Source organism: Populus alba, chromosome 17 (genome assembly GCF_005239225.2).
Source record: "Populus alba chromosome 17, ASM523922v2, whole genome shotgun sequence".
Taxonomy (NCBI): Eukaryota; Viridiplantae; Streptophyta; class Magnoliopsida; order Malpighiales; family Salicaceae; genus Populus; species Populus alba.
Genome location: NC_133300.1, coordinates 15,171,431 through 15,192,038, shown reverse-complemented (window position 1 = coordinate 15,192,038; position 20,608 = coordinate 15,171,431). Strand labels below are relative to the sequence as shown.

General features: G+C 35.7%; 1 pseudogene; it reads right to left on the bottom strand.

Annotated features, from left to right (window-relative positions):
• Positions 1–1,575: 1,575 nt before the first annotated feature.
• LOC118045987 (TMV resistance protein N-like) lies at positions 1,576–13,787 on the bottom strand (annotated as a pseudogene).
• Positions 13,788–20,608: the final 6,821 nt, after the last annotated feature.

The window sequence follows — 20,608 nt, the reverse complement described above, 5'->3', positions numbered from 1 at the left end:
ATTGAAGACATTTCATGGTTCACAAGAGTGTATAGAGATTATGGAATATGGTTATGATGAACCAGAGTCCAAAGAATTAGAAGATTAATTACAAGAGGCACAAAAACAAGTCCTGAGAGCCAATAAAAAGAAAGACAACAAAGCAAAGACATCATTTATCAAGGTCTTGATGAAGCCACATTTGAGATCATAGCTTCCACAGAAACATCAAAAGAAATATAGGAGGCTCTCCAACAAAAATATAAAGGTGCTGAGAATCAAGAAGATTCTTCTTCAATCTTTGCTAGGTGAATTTGAATAATTGCAAATGAAGTCATTAGAATCTATTTATTATTATCACACGAGAATTATGGTGATAGTCAATTAGATGAGAAGAAATGGAGAAGCCCTCTCAGATGCTCGGATTTTTGAGAAAATTTTGAGATCCCTGAATCCAAAATTTGATTTTGTTATTGTCGCTATTGAAGAATCCAAAGAAGTGGACAAGTTGACAATGGATGAGTTTATGAGTTCTTTACAAGCTCATGAACAAAAGATAGTAAAAAAATATAAGGCAATTGAACATTCCTTACAATCAAAGTTGTCTCTAAAAGAGGGCAGAGAGATTTCAACAACTGAATATACCACTCAATGAAGCGGTTAACAAAGACGAGGGGATTTTAAATGATTCCAAGAAAGAGGGTCTTGGAACACAAAATTCAGAGGAAGAGGTGGTAGAAACACCACTAGAGGAGATTTAGGACAACAAACATTTACTCCTAAAGGAAGGGGAGGGAGTTACAACAACTGTGACAAGAGAAATATTCAATGTTATAGATGCAATCAATTTGAGCACTATAACACTGAATGGCGAAGAAAAGCTCCATCAGAGGTAGATGGAGAAGTCAACTATGTAGATAATAATATCACTATAAGAGGACCAGCTGTATTATTAGTCCAACAAGGACTAGGTGAGAATCAGGAGAATATATGGTATTTAGATTCTAGAGCTAGCAATCACATGAGTGGTCAACAAGATTTATTTGGAGATCTAGATGAAACTGTAAAACGTCAAGTCACTTTTAGAGACACCTCAAAAGTTCTAGTGAAAAGAAGAGGCAACATCCCAATCCGTTTGAAGAATGCCAAGCATAGCTACATTGCAAATGTTTATTATGTTCCAGCCATTAAGCATAACTTGCTTAGTATATGCCAACATTTGGAGAAAGGTTACAGTCTTCTTATCAAGAACTGTAATCTAACAATTGAAAATTACAATGAGAGATTAATTGCCTATGTGAAGATGTCCAAGATAGGATGTTTCTTATAAACATCCAATATGCTGCAACAAAGTGTTTGAGTGCCATCACCAACAATGAAGAGTGACTTTGGCACCTAAGGCTTGGACATTTAAATTTCACAAGTCTGAAGATGCTAGCAAGCAAAAAGATAGTCAAAGATATGCCCTATATTAATCATCCAACTAAAGTCTATGAGAGTTGTGTTTCTAACAAACATCACAAATCCAGTGTTACCAAAGAAATCAATTGGAAAACAAATAAACCACGGGGGAATTTGTTGCTGTGAACTCAACCATAAGGACCAACTGTTAGAACATTACCATGTGAGGTAGTCCCACTTCGTTAAAGCAACGAAGTGGAACAACTCATCTACTTTAGTAAAAAGTGGAAAGATGAGCTAGTGGAATATATTCTGCATGTTGTCTGTTTTTTCTTTTTGTCCTACCGTTCATGTCTATAAATAGACATCAAGAAAGCATTGCAATGTGTGTGGAAAATACAAGAGATAAAGAGTGGGTGAGTTTGAGAGCTTGTAATCTTCTTGTTATTTTGAAATAAAAACAGTGTGTTTTATCTCTTCTGAATATTTAAAAGTCACCACCAGTGGTCTTTCCCACAAACAGTAACTCTGAGAAAACCTTTCACTGAATTCATTATCATCCATCTCCATCTGCTTCTCAATGTCATCAGACTCCTCTTTAACAGATGCACTTGCTGTTGAGCTACCACCAATAATATCGGTAGGAGACAATGTATCATTGCTACTCTCCTTCTGATCTTCCTTTGTATTTGCTGTTTTTTGTGCTTGAGCACCTGTGCAGCTCTTTGAAGCTGCATTGCTCTTTGTTGGCTGAGACCTTGTTGAGCCTGCAAGTGCATTTCTCTGTGTTGGCTATGGATGGTTATGCTCAGAATTGTAGGTGATGACCAACATGTTAGGATCATTTCGGCTCCGCTCTACGTGCTTCTTTGCTAAGCAACCCTTACAGCTGCTGCATCTGTAGTAACCTCTGGAAGGAAAGACAATATGTTTTAACATTCAGTGCAATTCTTAACCAAACATTTACAGACCACTTTCAAAATAATAATTACTCAAAGAAAATCAAAGTTCAAAACCGAAAACTGATCAGAAAGATTGTTGCTACCCAATTTTTGACCCATGTTTTTTATATATTTTCAAAAAATCCAAAAATAGAGAAAAACAAAGAAAATCCAAAAAATATGTTTTTTAATATATTTTCGTCATTTTAGCATTTTCAACGTTGTCTAAAAAGAATTTAATTTTTCAAAGGATTTTCAAACGCGTTCGACTTTTCACGCGTCGTTTTTAAAATCATTGATTTTCCTCATCGAGTCGACGTTGATATTGCTCGTTTTCAAAAAATACAAAAAAATAAGAAAAATCAAATTTTACAAAAAAAAGAAAATTAAGGGACCAATTTTGAGGCCGAAACAATATTTTTGCCTAAGGGAATTTTGAATTTTAGAAGGAGAGGCAACCTAAGAATTTTTTCTTCACCCGAAACTAGTCGTTGCCCCTGGCCCAAGACCATTATTTAACCCCTCTCTTTCGGCTGAAAATTAGCAGCTCAACCCCACCCATGGTCCTCTTTTCTTTGTTTCCCGCCGACAATGGCCGACAATGGTGGCCCTCCTCATGATGAAAGCTTCTATTTCTTCTCATCTCCAGCTTTGTAAAATGGGGGAGATGGGAGCCATTTTTTTTGGGGGGGAAGATCAGCAGGAGGGGGGGGGGAGACCCAGAAGCCCCAATCCCTTTGGGGATTTTCTATCTCCCTCTCATCAAGACCCAGACAGCAGCCCCTCTCTGCCATTGGGGGTTTTCTCTCCATTTCACTCAAACACTTTGAGCTGCCGCCGCTCCCTCTGTCTCTCATCCCTCACTCTCAACCTCCCCAAAACTGCAACAAAAGCCAGACAAAGACAGCCCCAAACCCCTCCCTTTAGATTTTTTTTTCTTCCTCAGGCACCCGAAGACGCCACCTCCACCGGACCTCCATTCCCATCACCGTTTCCCTTCATTCGGCTCCCCATTTTTCCAAAAAGAAAACCACGGTGCCTCCCCTGTGGCCGGCCATTTCAGAGCCACTCTCCGTCATCTCTCAACCCGGCGAAGCAAAGAGAGAAGCGGCGCCCCCGGGGATTTGGGTTTCTTCCTCCTTCAGCCGACCAAGACCTTCCCTCTGCAGCCGGACTAGCTCCCCTCTTCCAGCACCCACAGACCCATCAACACCGAAGCCCCTTCCTCAGCAGCGTCTCCAGCTCCTCTCCATCGCAGTAACAACCCAGTTCACCGCCTCCAGCAGAGACACCCACCGATCTGTCCATTCCTCCGCTTCAACGCCGCCATCAACCTCGCCTCAGCAGCAGCGTCGGTCCATCCCATCAGCGCCGTCCACTCCATCAACCGCAGCAGCTTCCCAGTCATCTGCGGCCACCAAAAGAGAAGAGGAGAAAACCGAAGCCGATCTGCCAAGAAGAAGAAAAAACAGAAGCCGATCTGCCAAAAAAAAGGAACCGAAGCAGATTTTAGAACAAAAACAAAAATTAAAATCGACTGTGTTGTGCATTTTCTGTTATTGCAGGTCACCGCCGGCGAGAGAAAGGAAGAGGAGAGGAAGCCATTACAGCCCCTCACGCTGCCCAGATTTCATGGCGGCGCGTGAACCCACGCGCCGCCAGTGACGGTGGCGCGTGGGAAGACGCGCCACCAGCGTTCAGTTGCCCTGAAAATGCTCCCAGCACTGTTTCAGTGGTGCAAAAGGTGTTCCTGTGAATTCCATATTGTTTTAGGGCTGTTATTGTAATTTTAATGTAATTTTTGTTTGATGTAATTTCTTATTTAGTTTTGAATTTGTATTTGTATTTGTATTATGGAAAGAAAAGACAAGAAAAGAAAAAGAAAAGAAAAGAAACAAAAAAAATAAAATAGTGAAATATGAATGTGTGTGGTTGTATTTTTTATTATATGTTATTGAATTATAAAAATTAAAAAAGACAAAAAGAATTATTTGTTAATTTAAATATGGTTAAATATCTCAAGGACAAATAAAATCAAGTTGTATTTTCCATGAAAATATGAGGACAAGTTTCTACATATATTCGGGGATTTAATAACTGATTTATTCAAGCCTAAGAATTTAATTAATATTTTAAATTTTCAAATCACACCAGAACACGAAGCAGCTTATCTCAGGTAGGGTGTGTTAGGGGTGCTAATACCTTCCCTAACCACAACCAGTCCCTTACCCATGATCTCTGACAAGACCAGTACATCAGGTTTCCTAGTAGCCCTCAATAAATTACTAGGTGGCGACTCTCACGAACGAATTCAAAGCAAACGCAACAAACAATGAAAATCGCCAGCCGATGCCGCGCGCCTGATTGATTATTTTTTTGGGGTGCGACAAAGATGACAAGAAAACCACTAATAGTTCACAACAATACTATATGCTAAGAAACTCAGTGTTTTGGATTCACTTCCTGCCAATCATTTGAGCATGCAAATTGGGAACTCTTTGAAGCTGTTGAGCTCAAAGAACAATAGTGCATACACATTCATCAATACTAGCACTGCAAGTTACAACCAGTCAATCAATGCTTAAAATGTTGTTTATGCACCAAACAACAAACTGTTTGAGCTCAGTGTCTCGGGAAGCATTACTTGGGTTCACCAGAAGTTTTTCAGGGCATTACTAAGAAAAAATATATTGCATTTCATGTGCAAAAGGGAAATAAGAAGAAGAAGAATTAAATCAAGAAACCTTTTTTCAGGCAATGATATAATTTGTCAGAGAGAATAGAGAACTGAAAAATCCAGCTGTTTGTTCTTTGTAATCTTATCAACTTCATATATATATATATATATATATATATATATATATATATATATATTTTACCTTGGATAAGGAGAACCCTTGATGTGTTTTTCTCCGTATTTTCTCCATGCCCACAAGTCAGATGGAACTACTTCTCCACTAGACCTGCTGTTTGCAGCTGCTGGTGCTGGAATACAAACTACCTTCTTTGCTTGACTCTTCCTGAAATAACAATACAAAAATTAATCTTGGAATTTTTGTTTACATTTCCAAAATCTAAGACTCAAAGATAGAAGCATTTAATGAAAATGATGATGAAGAAGCAACGAACAAAGATAAATTTTTTTATCAAACTATATTTGTACAAGAATTCGATTTCCATTTTGGGGCAGCAATGAATACTTGAGCTTGAGCTATGAAGATTGAAAAGGATGGTATGTTCTTAAAGACAATTATACATCAATCAAAACACATAGCTATCTTTTCAAGTGATCACTTGAGGAAAGGAAATTAAGAAATAAATAATAAATAAAGTTGCTTGAGAGATAGCTACTACCATGAAAGCTAAGTCTGTGAATGTTATTATGACACCAGTGAGGCTACCTTTTCAGGTTACTTGATTAAATCCCATCAAAGATTTGATGTTCTGTTATGTAATGTAGACAGTCATTGAACAATTTTAAAATTTTTTCTTAACCAATATATTTTTAATTTTTTTTGTTTAGAAATATATATATCAAAACCTCTAGCATAAAAAATTTAAAGGTTGAGCGCGCTACTCCTAGCACAACTTTTGAGATTTTAATTCTTAGAGGTTACGCTATGGTGAGTAGCGCAATGCTTTTTTTTTTTAAAAAAAATCAATAGATTATGTTGCTCAACCAATAGAATTAATTGCCTATTTCTAGTAACACAACCAATTGAACTGGGATACTACATCCCTAATTTGTTTTCTTTATTTTTGTGCTAACTTTGGAATTTTGTACTTCATAGTTCAGTTTGTTTGCTTCCTATTCTTTGTATCAAGTACATTAACCATTGCTTTGTATGACTAGAGTGAGCTTAGTCTATTCAGCAATTCAATTTTAACAATAAGATGATTTTATCTTGTGTTTTAAACGGTACACAAGCAAAGCTATACATGAAAGCTGAAGAAAAAGTACCTGAAACCTGGACATTCTTGTCCCCATCCCTGCATGGTAAACCTATACATGAAATCAATGTTATAAAGAGCATAGATCTAATAATGATTTTTTTTTATATATATCTTTTCAAACACGAGAACATATTTTTCTAACTTTGTTGACATTAAGTTCTTATCTTTTAGTATTCCCAGTTTCATTTACTTGAAGTGGTTGATATGTCGAGGTATAAAATAAAAGTAATGATACCTTTCCACTGATCTCGATCTAGATGAAATCTCAACTTCACTGAGAATATCCATCCATCTTTGTACCTTCTCCTCATTTTCCGTGAGATTTTTTCCACTCTTATCAAAGACAATTGTGTAACTCTCTGTTTGATCATCTATCTTTGATTGTTCGATATCACAAGAAACTGGAAACACAGTGTCTGATCTCATCTCATCCATGAATCTGACAATCTTGACAAGTTCTTCAAAGCACCAAGGTAAAGAAGCACAATCTCTTGCAAATATAATAATTGACAGCCCTGATTCTTCAATGGCCTCAAAGAGTCTTGATCTAATTGCCATTACTTTCTCTGGTTCCTTCATGACTGGGACAATGAATCTCTGGGCTCGATCTGATGACTTTAAATAAGTCACTTTAATGCGAGGGAAAACATTGGCCTTCCATTGATGGTACGACAAAGAAAAAGCTAAAGAAGCTTTAAATGAAGAAGCCGCTTCTTTGCTTGTTACAAAAAAATGGGCAGAAGATGGTCGTGGTGTAATATATACAGAAGATAACAAATAGACACCACAATTCTTCACCTTTACTCCTGGCTGGAAAGAATGAAATGACAACTCAATGTTGCTAAAGGATTCATGCTTCCATTCTTTAAGCTCTTTAACATGATCAAAAGATAGATAGAATAGCCAAATATGATCTGACAGAACTTGGATAGAGTTACAACTAATACACATCGGCGAAAGATAATTCTCTTCTCCATTGGCTTTGAAATGACAAAAAAGAGAAGGACTTTCACCATTTGCACTGAATGCAACACACGCAACAAACCCCATGCTACAACTAGGCACTTGCACACTAATTGAAGATCCCTTACATTGATGGTTAAACCAGCCTGGAATTTCATTTCCTGGAACAGCGATACCAAATCCAGGTCTTGGATTAGACAAACCCTGTACCATGAAAAACAAAAATCTTAGATAAAGGGAGGGAGAGGGAGAGGGATACAAAAAGGTTGGGGTATGATTAAGAGAACACCTTGAGGTATCTTTCAAGCATCATCAACCCCATGCTGCCTTGGCCATTATGATTGTACAATTCCCAGCAGTTAAGACATATGAACTCTGATCTTTTGGAACTGCTTAGCTTTATCGGATCTGGAATTGTTTTTAGGCTTATACAACCATTCAAATTTACCATTTGAACTTTAGACGGAACCTCAGGCAATGATTCAAGCATCGTGCAATCCTCCAAGACAAGCGTTTCCAGTTCATAAAGCAAATTTATGCTCCTAGGCATCCAAACAAAGTTATTCCGGCTCAAATCTAAAGACGTCAATGAAGATAAGCAGCCAATATCTTCAGGAAGTGCCCATTCTCTTAGATTGCAAGCGCGTAAACCCAGTACTTCTAAAGAACACAGACCAGACAAAGAAGGCAACACATCTAGTCTTTTGAATCCATCCAGAGATAATACTTTAAGATTCTTTAAAAGAAAAAGGGATGCTGGTAGTAGTCTTATTGAAGTTCCACTTATATCAAACTCCTCCAAACTTTCAACTTCCCCCAAATTCTCTGGTATATATTTAAATTCGGAGCAGCCAGAGAGATCGAGTTTTTTAAGGGATTTCAAACAAGGTATGCTACTCGGAATGCTTTCAAGGTTCTTGCAGTTGTTCATGCTCAATACTTCTAAGCCAACCAAACGATGAATTGATGAAGATAGTTTTGTAATACCAGTCTCATCCAAATGAAGCACCAACAATTTGTTCATGTTTCCTACTATATCTGGAAACTTCTCAAGTTTTGAGCAGCCATTAAGAGTGAAAATTTTTAGTGATTCCATTTCAAGATTGCTTGAGAGAATCCTAATACTTTCGCAATTCACAAGATTCACATATTGAAGATTCTTGTGACTTCCAAGTGATGAATGGACCTCCGACAAACTTGTACAACCTTCAAGAATCAGACTCTCAAGATTTGGAATTCCAGTAAGATCTGGAGTCTTGGACAGGTATAAGGAGTTGCTGAGATTGATGATTTTCAACTTAACTGCACTCTGCAATTAGGCAAGGGAGAAGAAATATGGATGCTACTATCATACATATATAGGGAAACAATAAAAAGAAATGCCAAGGCCCTTAAAATTAGTTGATCTCACCTTATACCCACACCATAATTGCTCAATGCTACTGTTAGCCATATGAAGTTCAACAAGCTCATCCACCTGTAAACCAGCTGGCAATGATTTTGAAGGGTAAGAATGCCATTCAAGAAATTGTAACTTATGGGAAAGATCTTCAGGTCCTTGAGAGAGCTGCACGTTGTTGATTTTGAGTAATCTTAGTCTGCTCAACTTATTCCAGGCAAGTCCAAGAAAATGGCTTCTATTTTTTCTTTTCCCTATCAACCAAAAATGAATATAAGTAAAAAACAAATACAAGGTAGAGATGGAGTGTAAATTAAAATAAACTTTATAATTTTATGGATAATGTTCTCTATCAGCTACTCACTGTGTTGTCAATCAGTGCAAGGCAGACATCCTCGTATGTCCACAATCTACTACGCCTTCCAGTCTCTTTAGGGGATTCACAACGAACAATTTCCTTACCCATTATCTGTAATAAATTATGCATCCAGACTTGATCCCGAGAGACACTTATGAGAGATCTCTCAATAAGAACTGGTATTCCAATACTTGCATGGAATCCATGGCTTTCAAGTATCCTTGTTATTCGATCAATTTTAAACCCCATCAGGAAACATGCAATGTCTAAAAAAATTTTCTTATCTGATTCATGGAGACCATCAAAACTAATGCGAAGCACATCAATAATTTTGCCGTCAGGAATCTCATTCATTCTATTAATTGCACCTCTCCATGCAGGGATACTTCTTGCATACAAAAACGAACCTATAACTTCAATAGCTAGTGGAAGGCCATTAGCATAAACCACAACTTGCTTTGATAGTTCCACGAAATCTTCAGCAGGTTGGTCATTTTTGAAAGCTTTCTGGCTAAATAACATAAGAGCATCATCATCATTCAATTTTTCAGCCTCATAAATTTTAGTATCATCATTTCCAGTTAACACATTTGTATCTCTGCTTGTTATGATAATTCTACTCCCTGGACCAAACCATCCAGGCTCCGCAGCCAAGAATTCTAGTTGTTTTTTGTCATCTACATCATCAAGGATAAGAAGAATCTTTTTAATTCGTAACCTCCGCTTTATCATCTCAATCCCTCTATAAGAATCCCATACCGAAGCACGTTCCATTAAGATTTCAGAAAGAAGTTGTTCCTGTAAACGGCGTGGTCCATCTTTCTCAGCAAAAACTTCTCTGACATTTGCTAAGAAGCAGCTGCCTTCAAATTGCAGACGAATCCTATCATATAGTACCCTTGCAACAGTCGTCTTACCTATGCCACCCATTCCGCAAATCCCTATGAAGATTGTTTTGCCCACTTCTTCACCTATATAGCCATTTAATACCTCTACACGAGAATCTATTCCAACTAATTTTTTGCTAATTGTTGGCAGAGTGACGCTTAGTTTGTACAATATGTATTCAACAATTATTTTAATTAATTCCGATTCATTCCTGCATAGGAGGGTGCAAAACATTAATCATGCAGTGTGCAAAAATCAAATCAGATAATGCTAATGGAAAAATAAACATTAGCATATTGTAGCTCAAAAATGTATGGCTGTTAGCCGGAAATTAATACACCAACCTTTGAGAAAGATAGGGCCCTGATAATAGATAGCTTCAAGAACATAGAGGAAAAGGAAAGAATAAACTGAACAAGGAACTAGGATTGCATTGATGCTAAGAATCATGCGTACAATAGATATATTATTCCCTATAGAATCACACAGATACTACAGAAGCATGCATACAAGAACAAAAGCTAGGAAATAAAATATTCATTAAGTTTGGTTTTAACAGACCAAAAGGCAAAAGGAGTTCTATCATTTTTTTGTCGATCACTAAGTTATTTTTATAATTATTTTTAACAAAAAAATTCAATTATCTTGCATAATTAACTTTAAAAAAACAACTTTAAATTTATTAATTTTTGACTTTTTTTCCCATATTAACATAGCCCATAGAAAATGTCCCATACTAACATAGTTTAAGTGGTTGTGCAAATCCAATCCACGCATCTTGAGATGCACTGATATCACATATGCTTCTCACAACTACAATTTTCACAACGCATTTCTTCGTCTTTCTTCTCTATTGATGAAACCGTGCTATAGTATTTTGAGAAATAATTTTTTTCATGGGAAAAACTTCATGTAGCTTATATGTCATAACTTAAAAACTGAACCATAGATGATAACCTATTAAAATACTAATGATAAGTTGCCACTTGTTGAAAACTTCACTTTAATGTGTAGTTCTTTAACTAGATTTTTTGCCCCCAGGGTGGAATTTTTTTTTTCTAACCTTTAAAAAATATAATAATATTTGACAGTAAAAAATTCAATACATGCTAGAAAAACATTTGAAAATATTAAGATTATAATATATTGGATGATATATTTATTTAAAAATATAATTCTGATGACAACACATTAGATCGACCTGGAGTAATAATGGTTAACTTGTGAAACTCGCGATCTAAAACACAAATCCTTGAAAACTCTATGGAACCCATATCAAAATAAAATAGCGACCGATTTCAATCAACCAAATATTAAAAGCTAAACATAAAAAAAATTATTCAATTAAAAAAAGGATTTTTAAAAAAATAGTAGATAGACTTAACAAAGAATGAGAAATAAAAAGACTTAAGATAACCCCAATTATTTTTAACCTTATTTAAAAATCTTATAGAAAGCAAATAAAAAAATATATAGAGCTTAGTCTTTAATTAAATAATATTGAATGATGAAACTTGAAAAAAAAAACATGAGCTTAAAAAAATAAAAAAAACCTAGACAAATATCCTAAACCTAGGTTAGTGTCCCAAATTCTCAATCCGTTAAATCTTAAATCCAGACTTAACCAAAAAGCTTAATCCAATGTTAAAATATGAAATCAGAAATAATATATATATATATATATATATATATATATATATATATATATATCACTTTTTAAAAAACTCGAAGGTAAAAAAACATAACAATAAAAAATGAAGGATGAAATTGCCAATAAAATAAAATAAAAATAATCTCACATAAAATAAATAATAATAAAAAGAATGATAATTAAATCTAATAGATTAAAAAATTAAAAAGTATAAAATTAACAATAAGTTAACAATATATTTTTATTTCAAAAAAATATCAATTGAAAGAAAATAGACCAAATATATATAAGATTGTAGGGTTACTATACAAGTTTAGAAGGTTGGGTGCGTAATTCAAGGCAAGGTTGTCAATTCCGTTTCGGTAGGTGTTTCGTTTTTTCAATTGGAACGAAATGTTTCAGTTTCGGATTGTTTCGGCGTGCCGTTTCGGGGTTGTACTGTTTATATATATATATATTCCACAAACATAATTCAAATTCAAGATAAATTAATTATAAATTATGCAATACAAACATAATGCTAAACAAATATAATTTTAAAATTTAAAATATTTTTAAATAGTAAAGATTAAATAGATCTTTAACTTAAAATAATATAAACCATATATTAATTTTTTAAAAATAATATTTTTTGGCCGAAACGGAACAACCGGAATGAAACCGGAACGTTTCGGCCGGAATTTGGCTGGAATTTCCGGAACGGGCCGAGATTTAAAATGAGATGAAATTTGTTCCGTTTTGTTTCGTTTTTTGAATTGGTATGAAATGTTTCGGCCATTCCGGGCGGAACGGAACGAAATTGACAATCTTAATTCAAGGATAAAGACAAAAAAAAAGTCATTTGATGTCAAACCAAAAAGAATTACTCCACACATGCCACTTGAGGTAGCTCATGCCATGGTGAATCAGAAAATATCAATGAAGGCATTTTTTGGGTGTCATAAGCCATTCCTCGTGCTGTTTAAATAAGACAAAACAATTTATTCGCTTGTGTGTTCTACAAACAAGCCAACCACTTTTTTTTATCACAAAAAAAAAAAATGCATGAATAAGCCATTGAAGACAAGGTAAGTATTTTTAATTTTAAAGGAAATAAAGTTATTTTATTGCACCCTGAGAAGTGAAAAATCTTTAAAAAGCCCATATAGCTAATTTATTTATTTTTACTTTTAAGAGTAACTAAGTAATTATACCGTAAAAAAAAATACCTAACTACCCCTATTAATTCTATAATGATTATTGGCCCTTATAAGACGACCCTAATATCCCTAAGTAGTTTATTTTTCTTTGAATGAAAAATTAGTAAATTCATTGTTACAATCCATTAGTATATCAAGACATTTCTCAAGGATTTTAAATTTTTGTTAATACAATCGATAAAGTTATCCTCTATTATTCTATAATACAATCAGGAAAAAATATTCTGATGATAGTAAAAATGTCTTTGTAATATTGACTTTTTCTAAAGATGCCTCAATAAATTCAATTTAGATAATTGAAATTTTATTATTCGATCTAAGTAATAGAAATTAGCAAAAAGTTCAAGAAATTTTTTAATTTGTTTTCAATTTTTATTTTATAAAAATTGTGACAATTGAGTGCGCTCTTTTATTTTAAAAGTCAAAATTAAAGAAAAAATAGGTTTAGCATAGACAACGTTTAAATTGAAAAACATTTAAAAAAGAAGAAGCTATGATCATCATTGAAACAATCCAGGGAGGATTTGAGAATAAGAATAAGTAGATAGATGATTTACCTATTACGTACGTCCCAGCCAGATAGATTGGTCACCGTAGAAAGACAATCTTTCCAGATCTGGACCTTCTCCAAATTTTCCTTGAAATTTTGTTCATGCTCACCGAAGGCTTTCTCATATGTCTATGAGGGATCCACATCATAAAAAACTGGCAGAACAGTGTGTCCCATCTCTTTCATGCACTGAACAATCTTGACAAGTTCATCCAAGCACCATGGTGAAGATGCGTAATCTCTTGAAAATATAATGACAGAAAACCTTGATTCTTCGATGGCCTTCCACAGAGCAGGTTCGATGCTCTTTCCTCTCTCGAGCTCCCTATCATCCATGTACACATCGATGCCTCTCTGAGCCAGATTAGAAAATAGATGACTAGTAAAGTTGTCCCGCGTGTCCTTGCCTCTAAAACTAAGGAACACATCATACATATATAATGGAGGAGGAGAAGATGAAGATGAGGTTATTCCTTGCACGCTGCTGGAAGCCATGAAAATCCTTTCTAGCCTCAACTAGCTCGCTTGGGTCCGGAATTGCTTTCCACGCTATTTTGTATAAGGCCTGCTCCTGTGGTCAAACATGAAACATGTACAATTCTACTTAGAAATTCGGCAATTAAATCTACCAAATAGCAATTTCAAGCTGAAACATGTACAATTCTACTTAGAAATCAGAAAGCCCAAATTTCTACGAGTATTTCACGAATCTAGACGAAACAAACCGTGTGGTAAGTGTTGGCTAAAGAGGCACAAGATCCAGCCAAGCCCAATATTTTTTCTTCTTCTGGTATCTAGTAACCAACTTCCAAAGCCCTTTTCTTTCTTTTTATTCCAATGACTTCGAATTTTTTCCGGTTTCTTGAGGTCAAGAACTCGTACTGGTAAGTTTCCAATGATTTTCTTACGGATCTTTTTCTTACACTGTAAAGAAGATGGAGTTTCGATGGAGAAAATACAAAAAGAGAAATGAAAGGGATATCAAACGCGCATTGGCCACACCCATCACAATTGAGTGATTCATATTTTTTAATGAATTATCAAGTCCATATTATTTAACAAAATTTGTCTCTTTTCCAGCACATAAAGCTTTTGCATTCAGTGGCGGAGCTAGGATTTTTTTAATTGAGGGGGCAAATTACTAACAAAATATTTCATATTATATGTTATACTTACATGTGTTATATATAGAAATCAATTTGAAATATATATATACCAACTCAAGTTAAGCAAAATTAATTTAAAAATACTTTTAAAATAAAAAAACTTACATTATAATTATTCTCTTCGAGATTTAATATTTTAAAAATGTTTCATAATGATTTTATTTTTAATCTCATTAAAAAATATCTTTCTCAATATATACAACAAATTTTCATTTATTTATTTCTAAATTTTTCAAGGATTAGAAAAGTTCTTGGCAACAATTTTAATGCTAACATATTGTACATAACATCTAAAATCATAGCTTAAAAGGATTGTCACAAATTAATGTTGTTTTTGCTAGCTTGTTGTTTTGCACAAGTGGATTAAACATAAATATTAAATATATTTTTTAATTTAATTATTATATTCTTAATTTTTTTAGTTGTCATGTACTTCATTTCACTACCAGAAATTCGCTTAATACCAACGGAATCCCCGACGGAATATTTATGTTGGTATTTTTCAGTCAAAATTACCGACGGACAATTTCCATCCTTAATTCGGTCGGTAATTGCCGACGGAATACAACTGTCAGTAATTACCGACCGAATTACAGACGGAAAGTTCAGAATTAATGAAAAATGGGCGGGTAGCTGACGTGGAGGTTTTGGCAGGTGATTTTTCTGACAGAATCACTGACGGATTCAAAACGGGTGACCCATACGTGTGAGGGGACCGGTTCACCGTTAACAATACTGACGGAATCACCAACGAAATCAAAATGGCATATCCGTACGGGTGACGTGACCGGTGCACCGTCAAAAATACCGACGGAATCATCGAGGGATTTGAAAAGCAGGTCCGTGCGCTGACATGTCGATTTCCCGTCAGAATGACCGACGGAGTTGCCGACGTAGTCACCGACAGTTTTATTTTGTTGGTGAGGTCGTTGGAAAAAGTAAATATATGGCCACTCTGCCGACTCTCTCCTCCCCCATATCTCCTTCTTCTTCCTAATCCTAACTCTCCCCGTCTGCAAATAACCAGGCCCCCCTCACCCCCAAATAAAAATCTTGCTCATCTCAACACAACAAGTTGTAGTTCTTGAAGTTTTGTGGTCACAGCCTCCGTGTTCTGATTTACCAACGGATTTTATCAATTTTTGTAAGTAATTCTATGTATTTAAATTTTAACATTTAAATGTCAATTTTATTGTTTTTTTTAGTATATGTATTTTTTGTTAGTAGATGTACGTGTTTTATTGTTATTTCTCAAACAAACTTGTAGTTTATGAATGTATAATTTTATACATGTTGTGGTTTGTTTTAGATTTTGTAAGATTGTATTTGTTTGTCAATTGTTAAAACTTTGTGGAATTACCGAATTACATGTTCTGTTTTGAAATAATTAATAGCTTGCTTAATGAGTCCTTTTTAAGTTTTATCGATGGTATTGCAGAGTGGTAATTTTTGCTAATTTATATATATTAATTTGTATGGACGTTGATAAATGATAATGAATATTTAATATTTATGAGAAGTTATGATTGGTTTGTTGGACAATCTTGAGGTAAAGTAATATTTTTGCAAGTTTATTTACCTAACTTAGTTAATTAATTAATACATGATGTCATCATAATTTTATAGAGCTTCGATAGAAGTCATGGATGATCGTTCATGGATGTATCTAGATTCACCCAAAGGATTGCGGAGGATGGATTATTGTAATGGGGTTCAGGGTTTTATTAATTTCACAACATCTGTTCCTAGAAATTTTACTGGAGGCGGTATTAGGTGTCCATGTAGGAAGTGTCAAAATAAAAGGTATTTGCATCCAGATGTTGCAATGATGCATCTTCTACACAAAGGGTTTATGGAGGATTACCAGTGTTGGTATGCACATGGAGAGGTATTTGTTAGTAATAGGAGAATGGGAGAAACGGTGGTTGGGTCAACTTCTAGCGCTAGCAACTTGCATGAAGCAACAAATGATCACAATATTAATCCTTACAGAAATATGGTTATGGACGCAATGAGAATGAATCAAGGTAATGTCAGTCAATGTGAATCATAGAAGAAGAACCTAATGCAGAGGCAGCTAGGTTTTTGATTTGTTGAAAGATTCTGACGAACCATTATGGGATGGCTGCACAAACCACAGTAAATTATCGGTCGTGGCACAGGTGTTCACCATCAAGTCAGATCACGGGCTGAGTGAGGCCGGGTATGACAAAATTATTGATTGGGCAAGAAGCATTTTACCTAAAGGGAACAGGCTGAAAGAGAACTTCTATGTTGTGAAGTCCATGATGAAACCCCTCGGTTTAGGATACCAGAAAATTAACATGTGCCCTAACCTTCTGCATGTTATACTACCTTGAAAATGTTGAGATGATCGAGTGCATGACATGCGGGCATTCTCGTTACAAACCCAAAACTAGCAAGGGAAAGACTCTAGTGGCGTATAAAAAACTTAGATATTTCCCGATCACACTTAGACTACAGAGGTTATTTATGTCACGAAGGACTGCTGAGCACATGACATGGCACCAAACACATGATGTGGTTGATGGTGTGATGGCGCATCCTTCTTACGGCGAAGTGTGGAAACGCTTTAACAGTGTGCATCCTGATTTTTCAGCTGAATCAAGGAATGTCCGTCTTTGGTTGTGTACAGACGGATTCAACCCATTTAGGTCATTTGTTGCTCCCTATTCTTGTTGGGCAGTCATAATCACAATTTATAACTTGCCACCGGGAATGTGTATGAAGCTGGAGTTCATGTTTTTATCTACTGTCATACCCGGTCCAAACAGCCCGGGGCGGAATATAGATGTTTGTCTTCGACTGTTGATTGATGAGCTAACGCAGTTATGGTTCTCCGGAACTCTGACTTATGATATATCGAGGAAACAAAATTTCCTTATAAGGGCGGCTTAGATGTGGACTATCAATGATTTTCCAGCTTATGGAATGCTTTCTGGTTGGAGCACACATGGGAAACTCGCATGTCCATACTGCATGGAAAACAACAAGGCATTCACGCTAGCAAACAAAGATAAATCTTCTCTTTTTGACTATCACCGTCGCTTCTTGCCACTTAATCACAGGTTCAGAAAGAACAGAAAAGATTTCTTTGTTGGCAGAGTTGAAAAAGATGTTGCATCCCCGCGTCTTTGTGGTGAAGAATTGCATCATGTTGTATCAGAGTACTATGACATTGTGTTTGGCCTTCAATCAGGTAAGCAAAAGTTTCCTGGTTTTGGTTTGACCCATAATTGGGTAAAGCGAAGTATCTTTTGGGAGCTTCCTTATTGGAAGACCAATCTTCTCCGCCATAACCTTGACATCATGCACATCAAAAAGAACATGTTTGAGAATATTTTCAACACCGTCATGGATGTGAAGGGGAAGACAAAGGACAACATCAAGTCTAGATTGGATATAGCTTTATACTATAACCGTAAAAATATGGAGTTGGTTTATGAGGAGTCACGGGTCGCAAAACCAAGGGCAAGCTTCGTGTTAGAGAAAAATGCACAACTGCTAGTCTACAAATGGCTTAAGAGACTGCGTTTTCTAGATGGACATGCATCGAACATATCAAGGCTTGTTAACATAGAGGACTGCAGATTGTATGGAATGAAGAGTCATGACTACCACGTGTTTATGCAAACACTCATCCCATTAGCTTTTCGTGATTTGTTGCCAAAGGGAATATGGGATGCACTGACGGACATCAATCATTTTTTCAGAGATATATGCTCCAGCAAGTTGAATGTTGAGCACATTGAGAGGCTTTAAATGAATATCATCGAGACACTATGCAAACTTGAGATGATATTCCCTCCATTTTTTGACTCAATGGAGCATCTCCCTATACATCTATCGTTCGAGGCAAAAGCTGGAGGACCGATCCAGTATAGATGGATGTACCCATTCGAATGGTTAGATATTACAGTTGCAATGGAATTCATATCTAAAAGAATTTTATATGTTTTTCTTAATTGGAAATACTTGAATTGTAATTCAATGCAGGTACTTGTTTAATCTCAAGAAAAAGGTTAAGAACAAGGCGCATGTAGAGGCTTCGATATCTGAGGCCTATATTGTTGAAGAGATCTCAACATTTATCTCGTGCTATTTTGAACCTCATCTGAGAACAAGAATCAATCGCGTTCCACGGCATGATGATGGCGGTGAAGTGCCTTCCAGTGGGAACTTGTCAATATTCTCCAATACTGGACGACCCACACCTAAAAATGCCATAAGAGGAAGATATTTGTCAGACAAGCACACAACCATGTTCTATTTAACTGTGATGAGCTAAGAACATTTATTCAGTAAGTTTATATATGTGTAATACTAATTAAACTTTGTCAGTAATATATTGCTAATTACATATTGTGAAATCATACACTCATTATCACTTGCAGGCAACATCGACAATATTTGCTCTCCAATAACTCGCAGCTGACTGACTCCCAGATCTTTCAATTACAAGATGAATAATTTGCCACATGGTTCAGAACACATGTAAGCACTATCACAAACTCATTCTAACTTGCAAAATTACTGTACGTAAGAATGTCATTACGAGATTTTCGTTCATTTACCGTTTATTGATGTACATTACATGTATACAAGGTTTATCAAATGGGAAGGAGTGCGTCTAAGTCATTGTCTTTACTAAGCCTCAGGCCTGAAAAAATGTTAAGTGCTACAATGAGTATTTTGTCAATGGATATGTTTTCCACACTGAAGAATATGTGCAAGGAAGAAAGACATACAACTGCGGTGTTTGTGTTAAAGGATCCACAAGTAGTGAGTTAGAAGTTGACTATTATGGTAGATTAGAAGAGGTCGTTGAACTGCAATATCATAGCGAGCAGAATAAAGTGTTTTTATTCAAATGCTATTGGTATGACACGACGGACAGAGGAATCAGAGTTGATACTCACCATGGTCTGGTCGAAATCAACTCAAAAGCTAGACTACACAACATAAACGATGTCTTTGTTTTCGCAAAGCAATGTCAACAAGTTTATTACACATACACCCCTTCATTTAGAAAGGATCGATCAAGAGTTGATTGGTTGTCCATTTTAAAAATGAAACCACGAGGTCGTGTCGAGGTTGTTCAGGATGAGAACGAAGACACAAGTGTGCGGGATGAAGTCTTTCAAGTTAGTGAGTTGGTTGAACCATATCGAGTTGCTCCTTCGATTGAATTGGAAGAAAATTCATTTTTTTGTGTTTCCGATGATAGTCTTGTTGATGTTGACGTAGACATAGAGGAGTTGAATGTTGTTTTGAGCTCTAGAGGACAAGCAAATGTTGATGAAGAAGATGGTATCCATATTGAAGATTGCAATGAAGGTGATGATTATTCAATTGATGATGAAGAAGAAGATAATTCTGAGTAACTATCAAAACGAAGCCCTGTGTAAAACCCTTTTCTTCATGTAATTTACATTATGGGTGATATATTTTGTGACACGAAATATATTTTTATTGTTTAAGCACTGTTGCTATTGTTTTGTGCGATGGATAGTTTATCATTGAATTTTTTGAAGGAAGGTAAATAGAAAATACAAACACAACATCTCTTGTACATTGAACATTCATCGACATCCATACCGACGGACCACCATTTGTCGGCATCTCACAGAGAGTTCAAAAATAATTACACAAAAATGCCACAATCACCGACGCCAATACCGACGGACCACCGTCCGTCGGCATCTCACAGAGACTTCAAAAATAATTACACAAAAATGCCACAATCACCGACGCCAATACTGACGGACCGCCGTTCATCGGCATCTCACAGAGAGTTCAAAAATAATTACACAAAAATACCACAATCACCGACGTCCATACCGACGACTTTATCGATGTATATACCGATGAAATAGGTCCGCCAGTAAGTTGTCGGTGGGCAAATTTTATCGACAAAAATACCGAAGGAATGTGCGAATTCCAAAGGGTGTGAATTAAATGCACCTCTGACAGTGTCAGCTTACCGACAGAATCACTGATGGACCGCGAAAAATATGGAGGGTAATTAAAAAATTCAGTTCGAAATTCAAAAATTACCGATGGATTTTTAACACGTTACGGATTTAATTTAAATAATAATAATTTTATATTTCCGTTGGTGAATCCGTTAGTAAAACT